Source organism: Globicephala melas, chromosome 15 (assembly GCF_963455315.2).
Source record: "Globicephala melas chromosome 15, mGloMel1.2, whole genome shotgun sequence".
NCBI classification, from domain to species: domain Eukaryota; kingdom Metazoa; phylum Chordata; class Mammalia; order Artiodactyla; family Delphinidae; genus Globicephala; species Globicephala melas.
Genome location: NC_083328.1, coordinates 25,210,544 through 25,223,734, shown reverse-complemented (window position 1 = coordinate 25,223,734; position 13,191 = coordinate 25,210,544). Strand labels below are relative to the sequence as shown.

General features: G+C 39.8%; 1 pseudogene; it reads right to left on the bottom strand.

The window, feature by feature from the left end:
* LOC115867589 (transforming protein RhoA pseudogene) overlaps positions 1-13,191 on the bottom strand; it is a 29,953-nt pseudogene that overhangs the window by 1,112 nt on the left and 15,650 nt on the right.

Below are 13,191 nucleotides of genomic sequence, written 5' to 3'. Positions count from 1 at the left end.
GGCATCCAGGAAGAGAAGCATTTAATCTTTATTTTTAACATGGACATTTTTTCTTTTGGTCAATGTGTCCTTTTCTCTGATAATTAAAGCAGATGTACAATGTATGTTTGCTGGGCCACAAACAGGCTATTTTAGTTAGCATAAAATTCAAGTTAACTCATGTATAAGCCAGAATGACTTCCCTATATCTCAATATGTGAAAATTTCTTTTATTACTGTCTCTGTAGATATTCATAATCTGGACATTTCATATAAGTGGAGGCATACAAAACGTGGCCTTCTGTGTCCGGCTTCTGTCACTTGACGTTATCAAGGTTCTGGAGGCTTCTCTCAAAGATGGCTCACTCACCTAGCCTGTAAGTTGGTGCTGGTTGACAGCTGGGAATTCAGTCAGGGATTTGGGTTAGGGATCCTAGCTCCTCTCCATCGGGGCCCTTTTGTGGGCTACTTGGGCTTCCTTATGGCATGGTGGCTGGGTTCTAAGAGTGAACATCCTAAGAGAATCAGGCAGAAGCTTTTCACATTTTATGACCTAGATTTGAAAGTCACATAGTGTCACTTTGATGTTTGTCTCAAGCTCACCTGGATTCAAGGGAAAGGAACACAGACCACACTTCTCAATGGGCAGAGTGTCAAAACACCTTGTAAGAAGAGTGTACCATGGGAGATATAACTGTGGCCATATTTGGATAATAACTGCCACAGCTTCCCTGAGGACGTGTGACGTTTGACCTGAAAGCTGAAAGATAAGTAGGTGTTAACTAGGCACTGTGGTGGAAGAGCATTCCAGGAACGTGGAACAGCATTTAGAAAGGCCCTGAGGTGGAGCAATGAGCACATTTGAGGAAGTGAAAGCAGGTCCAAGTAACAGGAGCAGAGAGGAGAGACACAAAGTGAATGTGAAGGGGCTGACGGTGGAGAACTTTTTCTGTCATGTGCTTTAAATGTCTTGTTTCTGCTCAGGTTCTCTTGTCAATTCTTCCAGAATAGACAGCACCCTAGATTACCACTTGGGGACAGTTACTTCCCCACCGGCCCCTTTCAGTGAGGCTGCAAGAGTGGACATAGACCCAGTTCTCACCATTTAGGACATTCCACACACTCCCATCAGCTTCAGTGATTGGTTCAGGAATGGACACATGACCCAAGCAAGGCCAATGAGCCTCAAACCCAAGACACCCCTGCAGCTACTGGACAAGGGATGCACTCTTTCTCTGGGGGTTGCCAGGCAGGATATAGTTGGAAGTGCTGGGTGTCATCTTTGACTCTGAGTGAGAAGAACCTGACTGAGAATGACACTGTTAACCTAAAATCAGCCAGTTTTACCAGCAAAATGTGTTTATTTGGGAAAAGCGAAGAACTGCAACTCAAGACGTGCAATGTATGGCAAACCACAGGCACGTCCAGAAAACAAAGGGAGACTGCTTTTATAGGAAAAAGGAGGGGTGGGGAGTTGGGCGGTGCTGTTCTAAATGAAAGTTCATTGGAGGAAAGTAGGTGGCGATGGCTTCTCATTGGCTGAGCTGCAATGTTTCCCATTGGCTGGGCAGTTGCTGAGGGAGGAGAAATTCTTCCTTTGGGCTAGTAAGGTAGTTGCGCTTCCTATTTGGGAGTGCAATTTTCCCTTTTCCCTGTGTGGCGTGGAAGTGAAGATCAGTGCATGCAAATGAAGGTCAGTGCCTGCAAATGATGATGAGTGTTAATGTATGAGACTTTCCTCTGCTGGCCGGTCCTGGCTCTAACTTTAGTGAGGTTTCCTTTATTAATTTTCAACGGGAACAAAGAGAAAAGCAGTACCAAGTGATAGAGACTGTGGAGCTCCTGGACCATGATTAAAGCGAAATTTACCACTTGCCATTTTAGGTACATGAGTCGATAAATTTTGGTTTAAGCTGATTTTAATTTTCGTCACTTGCAACCAAGAGTCCTGTTTAAATTCACCGTTAGGATTTTGGTTATCCTGATGCTTATCCTTCCTGAATTGTTCCAGCACTTCATTTGGCCTCTTCCTGAATTTTTTGTGTGTGTTTGTGATCAATAAATTTTTTTATTGCTTCTCAGTCTAAATGTCAAGTTAAATTTGTTTGAGATTCAAACAAATTCTATAGAACGTTTAAGAACATTTGTACATAATATTTATAAATTTTGCTTCTTGAATAAAAATAATATGTAATAAAGCCAATTGTCTTGTTGGTCAATGATTAATCAAATAGAAAATACATGACAGTTTATGGGACAGTTTAAAATGTCCAAATATTATGCCCCTGGAGGATTTGTCTAGATTAAAGATCTCCCTCAGTCCTTTTCAGGGGACAGATGGATCTTGGGCATATTTGGGCAGGTTCTTTTAGAGTATGCTAGAGGAACATGTCAAATCAGCAGCTATCTGTCTGATTTATTTTTACTCCCTCCTTACCTCCTCCACTAAAACAAAACAAAAAACCCTCCCGATTGATGAGACTTTTCAAAATTGAAGTATAGTTGATTTACAATGTTGTGTTAGTTTCAGGTATACAGCACAGTGATTCTGTTATACATATACAATATATCTATTCTTTTTCAGATTCTTTTCGCTTATAGGTTATTACAAAATGTTGCATATAGTTCCTTGTGCTATACAGTAGGTCCTTGTTGGTTATCGATTTAAATATAGTAATGTATATATGTTAATCCCAAACTCCTGATTTATTCCTCCCCCACTTTCCCCTTTAACCATAAATTTGTTTTCTATGTCTTTGGGTCTGTTTTGTATATAAGTTCATTTGTATCTTTTTTTTTTTTGGATTCCACATATAAGCGATATCATATGATATTTGTCTTCTCTCTGGCTTACTTCACTTAGTGTGATAATCTCTAGGTCCATCCATGTTGCTGCAAATGGCATTATTTCATTCTTTTTATGGCTGAGTAATATTCCATTGTGTATATATCCCATATCTTCTTTATCCATTCATCTGTCGATGGACATTCAGGTTGCTTCCATGTCTTGGCTATTGTAAATACTGCTGCAATGAACATTGGGGTACAGATGAGACTATTTTTTAATGCAAATCAAGCTGTCTTATTGGTAAGAAAATTTAATGTTAAACATAACTGAATATCCAGACATTGGCAGTTTTAAAAGCTACTATGCCTGTGGCCCTGGCTCCTTTTCCTTATATTCCCATGATTGCCCCAGGGCTGCCACTAGTATACATGGAGGCCTTAAGCAAATTAGAGAAAAGGGCCCTATGGAAGAACAACTTTTAGAAAAAATTATCTCTTTCCATGGGAAGACTCAACCACATACCAAGAAGAACAGAGGCTGAAATTCAGCCCCCAACTACCTATCCAGTGGGAAGCATTTAGTCAGAGCACAGTGCAAAATAGCATGCAAGTAACCTTCACATCCCCTCCTCCATAGATGGGCATCATTTTTTAAGTGTTGTTGAGATGACCCAAGCTGTTCTGGGTATCACGTTCAAGCATTACAATGGTCAGAGGAGAAAAGAGAACAACTTCCAGAATGTCTCCCAGCAAACTGGGAAGAACTTTCCCAGAAACACTTAGCAAAGCTCTCCTTATATTCCATTAGTCTGAACTGGATCACACTTTCTAATCATTTTTTAATTTATTGAGGTAAAATTCACATAACTTAAAAAATCACGATTTCAAAGTGTACAAATCAGTGGCTTTTAGCACAATCACAGTGTTGTACAATCATCACCACTATCCACTCCAGAGAATTTTCATTGTACCCATTAAGCTGTCACTCCCCATTCCCCCCTTCTCCCAGAACCTCAGGCCCTGACAACCACTAATCTACTTTCTATCTCCATGGATTTACTTATTCTGGACATTTCGTGTATGTAAATGGATTCATACAATATGTGGCCTTTTATACCTGGGTTCTTTCAAAAAGCTTGGTTTCAAGGTTCATCCAAGTTGTAGCATGTATCAGTATTTAATTCCTTTTTATGGCTGAATAATATTCTGTTATATGGATAGACAAAATATGATTTACCCAGTCATCAGTTGGTAAACATTTGGGTCATTTCCACTTTTGGACTATTATGAATAATGCTACTGTGAACATTTGTGTACAAGTTAATGTTAAAACACCTGTTTTCAATTCTCAGGCAAATATGGAGTCATGGGATTGTTGGGCCATATGGTAATTCTCTGGTTCCCTTTTTGAGGAACTGTTAAACAGTTTTATTGATTGACTGATTGATTGACTGACTGTGCTGCGCTGCTTGTGGAATTCTAGTTCCCTGACCAGGGATTGAACCCAGGCCCTGGGTAGTGAGAACGCAGAGTCCTAATCACTGAACTTCCAGGGGGTTCCCTGTCAAACTGTTTTCCATAGAGACTGCATTATACATTTCCATCAACAATGTATATGTGTTCCAATTTCACATCCTTGTCAAAGAGGATGTTATTTTCCATTCGTTTTTTATTATAGTCATCCCAGTGTCTATGAGGAGACATTTCATTACAATTTTTATTTGCATTTTCCTGGTGATTAATGATGGTAAGCCTCTTTTCATGTGCTCGTTAGCCATTTGAATATCTTCTTTGGAGAAATGTCTATTTAAACACTTGGCTCATTTTTGTTTTTTGAATTTTATTTTATTTATTTTTTTATACAGCAGGTTCTTATTAGTTATCCATTTTATGCATATTAGTGTGTATATGTCAATCCCAATCTCCCAATTCATCACACCACCACCACCCCACCACCGGCCGCTTTCCCTGCTTGGTGTCCGTACGTTTGTTCTCTACATCTGTGTCTCTACCTTGGCTCATTTTTGAATTGAGTTCTTTGCTTTTTTGTTGTTGAGTTGTAAAAGTTTTTTTTAACATATTCTAGATACTAGAGCCTTGTCAAATATGGGATTTGCAAATATTTTCTCCCATTCTGTGGGTTGTCTTCTCACTCTTTTGATAGTATCCTTTGATGTACAAATGTTTTTACTTTTCATGAAGTCTAATTCACCTATTTTTGTTGTTGTTGCTGCTTCTGCCTTTGGTGTCATATTTAAGAAACCATTGTCAAATCCAAGATCATTAAGATTTGCCTCTAGGTTTTCTTGTAAGTATTTTATAGTTTTCACTCTTATATTTGGTTTGTTGATCCACTTTTTTCACATACACACACACACACATATATGTACATATATATTCTTTTTCATATTAGTTTCCATTATGGTTTATTACAGAATATGTAGTTCCCTGTGCTTTACAGTAGGACCTTGTTTATCTATTTTATATACAGTAGTTTGTATCTGCTAATCCCAAACTCCTGATTTATCCCTCCCCCACTCCCTTTCCCTTTTGGTAAACATAAATTTGTTTTCTATGTCTATGTGTCTGATTCTGTTTTTTCTTTTTTTTTTGGCTGTGCCACACGGCTTGTGGGATCTTAGTTCCCTGACCAGGGATCAAACCCTGGCCATAGCACTGGAAATGCTGAGTCTCAACCACTGTACCACCAGGGAATTCCCTCTTTCTGTTTTATAAATAAGTGCATTTGTATCATATTTTAGATTCCACATATAAATGATACCATATGGTATTTGTCTTTCTTTTCTGACTTACTTCCCTTAGCATGATAATCTCTAGGTCCATTCATGTTGCTGCAAACGGCATCATTTCATTCTTTTTATGACTGAGTAGTAGTCCATTGTACATATGTACTACATTTTCTTTATCCATTCATCTGTCAGTGGACATTTAGGTTGTTTCCATATCTTGGCTATTGCAAATAGTGAACACTAGGGTGCATTTTCTTTTCAAATTATGGTTTTCTCCAGATATATGCCCAGGAGTGGGAATTGCTGGATCATATGGCAACTCTACTTTTAGTTTTCCATAGTGGCTGCACTAACTTTACATTCCCACCAACTGTTGGTCCACTTTGAGTTAATTTTTGTGTATGATGTAACTTCAAGGTCCAACTTCCTTCTTTTGCATGTGAATATCCACTTGTTCCAGGACCAGCTGTTGAAGAAATGTTTCCCTAATCAACTGACCATAGATGTATGAGTTTATTTCCAGACTCTCAACTCATATTTAATTTCAATTTCATTGATTCAATCAATTTCATTGATCTATATGTCTATCCTTATGCCAGTACCACAATCTGTGGTTATCGTAGTTTTTAGTAATTAAAAAAAAATTTTTTTTTTTTTTTAAATTTGGCCATGTCACGCAGCTTGCAAGATCTTAGTTCCCCGACCAGGGATTGAACCCGAGCCCTGGCAGTGAAAGTGCTGAGTCCTAACCACTGGACCACCAGGGAATTTCCAGTAAGTTTTAAAATCACGAAGCATGCATCTTCCAACTTTGTTCTTTTCCCAGATCATTCTGGCTTTTCATGGTCCCTTGCCCTTGCAATACCATATAAGTTTTAGGTATGGCTTTTCCATGCCTACAGAAAAGGACATTGGGATTTTTACGGGGATGGCATTAAATCTATAGATTGTTTTTGTGCAATATTGCCATCTTAACAATATTAAGTCTTCCAATCCATAGAAACACAATGTCTTTCTATTTATTTAGGTCTTCTTTAATTTCTTTCAGCAATGCTTTGTAATTATTAGGGCCAGGAATGAGACAACTAGTGACAGCCCCTATACCCCAGAGCCCACTGAAATTATTCAAACTAGCCAATCCTAAACTGCCTACTCTACCTTTCCCATTCCTTCCCTTTGAAACTCCAATGAAGGCTCTTGTCCACATCTCCTCCTTATGCCTCTACCGGCTGACCAGTTCTTGTGTTTCCCTTTGTGACCCCTGCCACAATGTGGCATGCTCCCTTTCCTTGGGATCTGAAGGTATAATAAACTGTCTTTCAAAGGCCGTCATCTCCTAATCTGTTGGCCTCACCATGCCTGAATAATAATGAAACCTATATTTAAAAACATTCAAATATTGATACAATGTTGAATAAAGGTAGCAAAAGTGACATCCTTGTCTTGTTCCTGACCTTAGGGGGAAAGCTTTAAGTCTTTCATCATTGTTTGTGATGTGGGTTTCTTTTATATGCCCCTTATCATGTTGAAAAAGTCCCAGTTGTTGGAGTACTTTTAGCATAAAAGGGTGTTAGAGTTTATCAAATGCTTTTTTCTCCATCAATTAAGATGTTCATGTGGTTTCCATTCCCCCTTTTGTTTTATTAATTTGGTGTATGACATTGATTGATTTTTTAAAATGTGGAATCACCTTTGCATTCCTGGGATAAATCTCATTTGATCATTATGTAGAATCCATGTATATGCTGTTGGAGTCGCTAGTATTTTGATGAGGATTTTTGCCTCTATATCCATAAGAGACATTGAGCTGTAGTTTTCTTGTGATGTCTTTGTCTGGCTGTGGTATCAGGGTAACGCTGGCTTCATAGAAGGAATTAGGAAGTATTACCCTCTCCTATTTTTTTAAAGGTTTAAGGGGATTGGTATTACTTCTCTTTTACTGCATACTTTTCAGTTATTTTCTTAGTGGTTCCCTGGGAATTATAATTAATGCTTAATTTATAACAATCTAGTTAGAATTAATACCAACTTAGCTTTAATATTATACAAAATTTTTACTGCTACATAGCTCCATTCTTCCCTCTATGTTGTTATTGGCACAAATTACATCTTTTTCACCGTGTGCCCATGAATATAGATTTGTAATTATTGTTTTATGTTATTGTCTTTTAAATCACATAGCAAAAATGAAGAGTAACAAGCCCAAAATACATTAATACTGACTTTTATATTTATCTATGTAGTTACCTTTACCAGTGTTATTTATTTTTCCATGTAGATTTGAATTACTGTCTAGTGTCCTTTTATTTCAGCCTGAAGAACTCCTTGCAGCATTTATTGCGTGTCAGGTCTACCAGCAATGATCTCTCCCAGTTTTTGAAGTCCCTTTGAGTATATTTAAAATAGTTGACTTGGGACTTCCCTGGTGGCACAGTGGTTAGGAATCCGCCTGCCAATGCAGGGCACATAGGTTCGAGCCCTGGTCCGGGAAGATCCCACATGCTGCAGAGCAACTAAGCCCGTGTGCCACAATTACTGAGCCTGCACTCTAGAGCCTGCAAGCCACAACTACTGAGCATACGTGCCACAACTACTGAGCATACGTGCCACAACTACTGAAGCCCACGCACCTAGAGCCGGTGCTCCACAACAAGAGAAGCTACCACAATGAGAAGCCCGTGCACCGCAGCGAAGAGTAGCCCCTGCTCGCTGCAACTAAAGAAAGCCCGCGCGGAGCAACAAAGACCCAACACAGCCAAAAATAAAATAAATAAATAAAATAGTTGAGTTAAAGTCTTTGTTTAGATATTCTGTATTTTTAAAAAATGTACATAGTTGGCTTTTGTTTTGTTTCTCAGTTCAGGATTCAATCAAGACTATGTGCTATATTTAGTTGTTATATCTTTTTTTTTTTTTTTTTTTTGCGGTACGCGGGCCTCTCGCTGCTCCACACGCGCAGGCTCAGCGGCCATGGCTCACGGGCCCAGCCGCTCCGCGGCATGTGGGATCTTCCCAGACCGGAGCACGAACCCGTGTCCCCTGCGTCGGCAGGCGGACTCTCAACCACTGCACCACCAGGGAAGCCCATAATTGTTATATCTTTTTAATATCTTTCAGTCCAGAATGATTCCTCCACCTTTTTCTTTTTTTTTAATGATATTGGCTTTTTAGGAGAGCCAACGTCAGATGTCTAATAGAATGTCCTATTTGATATTTGTCTCATTGTTCCCTCATAATTGGATCCAGGTTAAACATTTTTGGCAAGATGATACATAAGTAACGTGTATGTACAGTCTTTCCAGGGCAATGATGTTGGAATGAATTGGTTCCAAACATTTTTGGTTGTGATGTCACTTTGGTCAGTATTCAAATTTCCAGAAGAAAGAATCTAATTGGCCAGGTTGGTTCACATGCCCATTCCTTGGCCAGAGAGGGAAGGCATTTTGACTGACAGTCTCATCAAGAATGTTCTCAGTGAGGAGTAGGTAGCTCAGCAAAAGAAAACTAAGATGCCGTTGAAGCAGGGGGAATGGATGCTGAGTAGGAAAAAATGACGAATATCCACTATCCCTCTATCTTTCAGTGGTCTCAGCCATTCACTTGACTTCTACTGTTTACTCTATCAAATTCTCAGAATGAAAGCTGACTTCTCTCTCCATTTCCACACCATGTTTACAGCTGTCTGCTCAGAGCCTCTACTTGCATGTCCTAAGGGCATCTAAAGTAAAACTTAATGTCTTCTCCACCTGCCCCTACTCAACCAGCAGAGGAGCTGAATTATCTACAGCTCGATCACCGCCCCCCCCAGAAACCAAAACCCAAATTCATGACTCAATGTGCCTAGTCCTGTGGTTTGTACTTCTGTCGCGTCTTTTATAGCCTTTCTCTCTTTCATTCCCACATGTATCATCCAAGACTATGCCCAAAGTGTTGTCTGGAATTACAAGTAACAAGGAAGAAACAGCTTTTCAGGTTAAACACATTCAGGGAGCATTGGGGGGACACAAATTTATTTATCACAGAACTTCTCAGAGCCTTGAATGAGCCAATGTGATTTTTAAAGAATAGATATTCTTTTCTTTTTATTTTGCAAAATAATTCAATTTATGGAAAAAATCTCAAGAATAGCACAATGAACTTCCCAATATTTGTTACCTGGATATATTAATTGTTAACATTTTCTTACATTCTCTCCTCCCTTTCTCTCTTTCTTTCCCTCTTTCTCTCTCATATCTATATCTATACCTATCTCTAAACCTATATCTCTATCTATCTATGAGAGAGAGGATTATTTATATATATGTACATATATATATACACATATATCCTCAATATATATACTATCTATATATATAGATAGTATATGGTTCAGCAGTAATAACATATATAATTATATCTATCTGTATCTATATATAATTATTGCTGAAACATTTGAGAATAAGTTGCATACATACGTAAATACTTCACTTTGTATTTCCTAAGAATAAAAACATCTCATTGTTTCATAAATAGTCCATATGTTTCATAAATAGTCCATATGTCCATAAATCCATATGATAAGAAAATTCTTATCTCCCACATCAGAGGACAGCTATACAATTTGGGAAGTGCTAGTTTACATTATTTCTTTAGGCTCTAAACTCAGTGGTTCCCAAACCTGGCTGCCCATTACTGCCATCATTATTACCGAACAGTAAATGCTTATTGTATACAGATGTAAACATTTCACATGAATGTACTCATTTAATCTTCATAGTAACTCTAAATAATAAGTATTATCATCTCTAGTTTGTACATGAGAAAACTGGGTTACAGAGAGGTTGCCCAGGATGCACAGCTGGTAAGAAACAGAGCTGGCATTTATAGCCAGAATCTGAAGGGTATAATACACTTCTCCCAATGATTCTGTTGGGCAAACAGGTTAACTACTCCTCTATGATAGGAAGGCTTTTTGCCTCCTTCTCCTCCAAATTCCAGTTGCTAGATGAATTTACACAAAACACATCTTCTTCTGTTGCTTGTGAGTTAAGGAAATTGTCATTCAATGGAGTGGTTAAGAACCAGGACTTGGAAGTCAGTTCTGGATTTTCATCTTGGCTCTACCCTTAACCAGCTCCATGGTTTTGAGCTGGGCACCTCACTGGACAGTGAGGGTCGGATCAGAGGAGGAGGTATGGCCAACACTCAGGAAAGGGCTTGGCGATCAATCCATGGCAGCTAATAATTGTGGTTATTATTATTGGTGGTGGTGCTGTGTTATAAACCCCTCAGCCACAAATGGGCAAATTATCAACCGATCTTTGTCTCTGTTTCCTCACCTATAGAGTTGGGCTGTTAATATATTGTCTTCTAGGAGCGTTGTGGGGGTTAGAGAGAGGATGTAGTGTTTCAAATGCTGCCAGGCACATAGTGAGTATACAATGAATGTTGGTTATTACTATTATTTATTATTTTCTTTATCACTATGCTCCTGACAAAAGGTTCTACTTAGAACAGCTTGAATATGCTTCATTGTTAGCTGCTTCTGTGTGTTTTTCTTTGCTGTGCTCTCTGCCTGGGACACCATCCCCATTTCCCTGTGTCAAAACCCCAATTGTGTCTCCTCCTGTCCCACCAGTAGTGTCCTTGGTGCCAGGGAAGCCTTTCCTTATCCCCCCATTAGGGCTTTATTCATCTCATGGGATACTTATTTCCAGCTTTGTATAGAAATCTCTTGTCTCTTCTCCCCTTGAAGGAGCACCTTTCCCTACTTCAGGTAACATCTAAGCCAGAGCAGACCCCATAACCTGTTACCCTAAAGAGACCAGAGCCATTTTTAGAAGGTGCTAGATAAAAGCCTGCTTGGAGTCAGGGAAAAAACCCCATAGATCCCTTTAGTACCTCCCATTTGTCTGTTGCCAGGACTCAGAATAAATGCACTGATAGGGACTGACTCCCACCGTTTAAGGGGCTGCTGCTGAGTAACCTCCTGTCTAGGGAGAGACCTTACCACACCAAGAGCTTCCTCATTGCCTAACGGGGGCCCTCCGGGGCTTTATCAAGGACAAGGGAGCTGGGGAGCCTCCTCCACCCAGTGAAGCTGATAGAAAGAAATACAATGGGCAGATGGATTGCTACAAAGGCAGGTGGGCAAACAAGACACACAGGCAAGAACCTTCCCTTGCATGAGATGTTTCAACTGCTTTCTGGGGAGGCCGGTAAAAAACAGTCACCAGAGTCCAAGCCCTCCCACTCTTCATTTGCAAACTTTTAGGCATCTTCCTTAGATAAGCATTTTGGGGGCTCTTTCTAATTCCTGGGGACTGAAATAAACAACAGCTACTGTCCTTCAGAGCCTGCTGAATGCCAGGCCCTTCAAAGGTGTTCTCCCAGTGACTCTCCAGAGTGGCGGGTGTCCCATCCAGCTTCGAGCCTTTCTCTAACGTTCCCTTCTCAGTGAGGTCTACCCGGGACACCCTACTGAAAACTGCAACCCGCCCCCACCTCCACTCCGCATCCCTGCGTTCTCAGTACGACCCTCACCACCTTCTAATGTGCAGTTTGATTTACTTATTAAACAGGTTTATTGTCTGATTTTCCTCCCACACTCCACAAGGCGGACAACCACAGGGTGGGGCTGGGGGGGTCTTTGCCACTTAGGCTCATTTGGGCATCCCTAGGGCCTACAACAGAGCCTGGATCATTAATACCATGTATGATCTATGAATCGTTTATCATCGTTCATTTATTTTCCTTTTCAAAAATATTGTTTAGTTTTATATTGAAGTATAGTTGACAATAATTACAATGTCAAATAATTGTCCATAATTAATTGACAATAATTTACAATGTTGTATTAGTTTCATCATTCATTTAACCCGTCCCCTTCTGATGAACACTTGGCTGTTGTAAACCTTCTGCTATTATAAACACACTGCAGTAAACATCCTTGGGCAAATATCTTTGCACATTTGTGCATTTATATCATAGTAGAGATTCTTCCATATAGAAGTGCTAAGTCAAAAGTTATGGAAAGTCTCAATAGATACTGCCAATAGCTCTTCCAAAAAGACTGTTTCCATTTAGACTCCCACTAAGAGTGCATGAGAAGGCTCGCTAAGGATTGGTGAAATTGGGGTGGGAGTGGGGAGGATCCCGACTCATCTACACTTGCTGAACCCCTAATATCTGCAAGTGTAGAATCTTAATGTTAAAGGGACGTAAAAATTCATCTCGTTCTCCTCCAACTCCCTTCCCAAGGCAGTAATCCTCTCCAACACAGCTTTGTTCTTAATTCTTTCCTTGTCAGGGACAGAGGTCAAACTTCCCTCCTATGGTTTTCAGGATAAATTGCTACTGACAGGTGACTGGGTCAAAATCTGCTTTCCTATAACCCCACCCCACCTATCCCGGCTCCATTCTCAGGAGCCACAAAAAACTGGGCTAATCCTTTTTCCATGTGACAGCTCTTAAAATATTTGAAGACTGTATCAAATCTCCTCTAAGACTTCTTCCAGGGTAAACCTCCCCAGCTCCAGCCAGATACACCCCCTGGATATGACAGTGTTGACCTGGAGACCCTTTAGGTTAGTGGCCAAGCGTAAAAGCTTTAGGGTTCCCCAGGCTTAAGTTCAAGTCCCTGTTCCCACACTTTCCAGCTGTCTGACCTTGGCTAAGTCACTTTTCAGACTTTAGT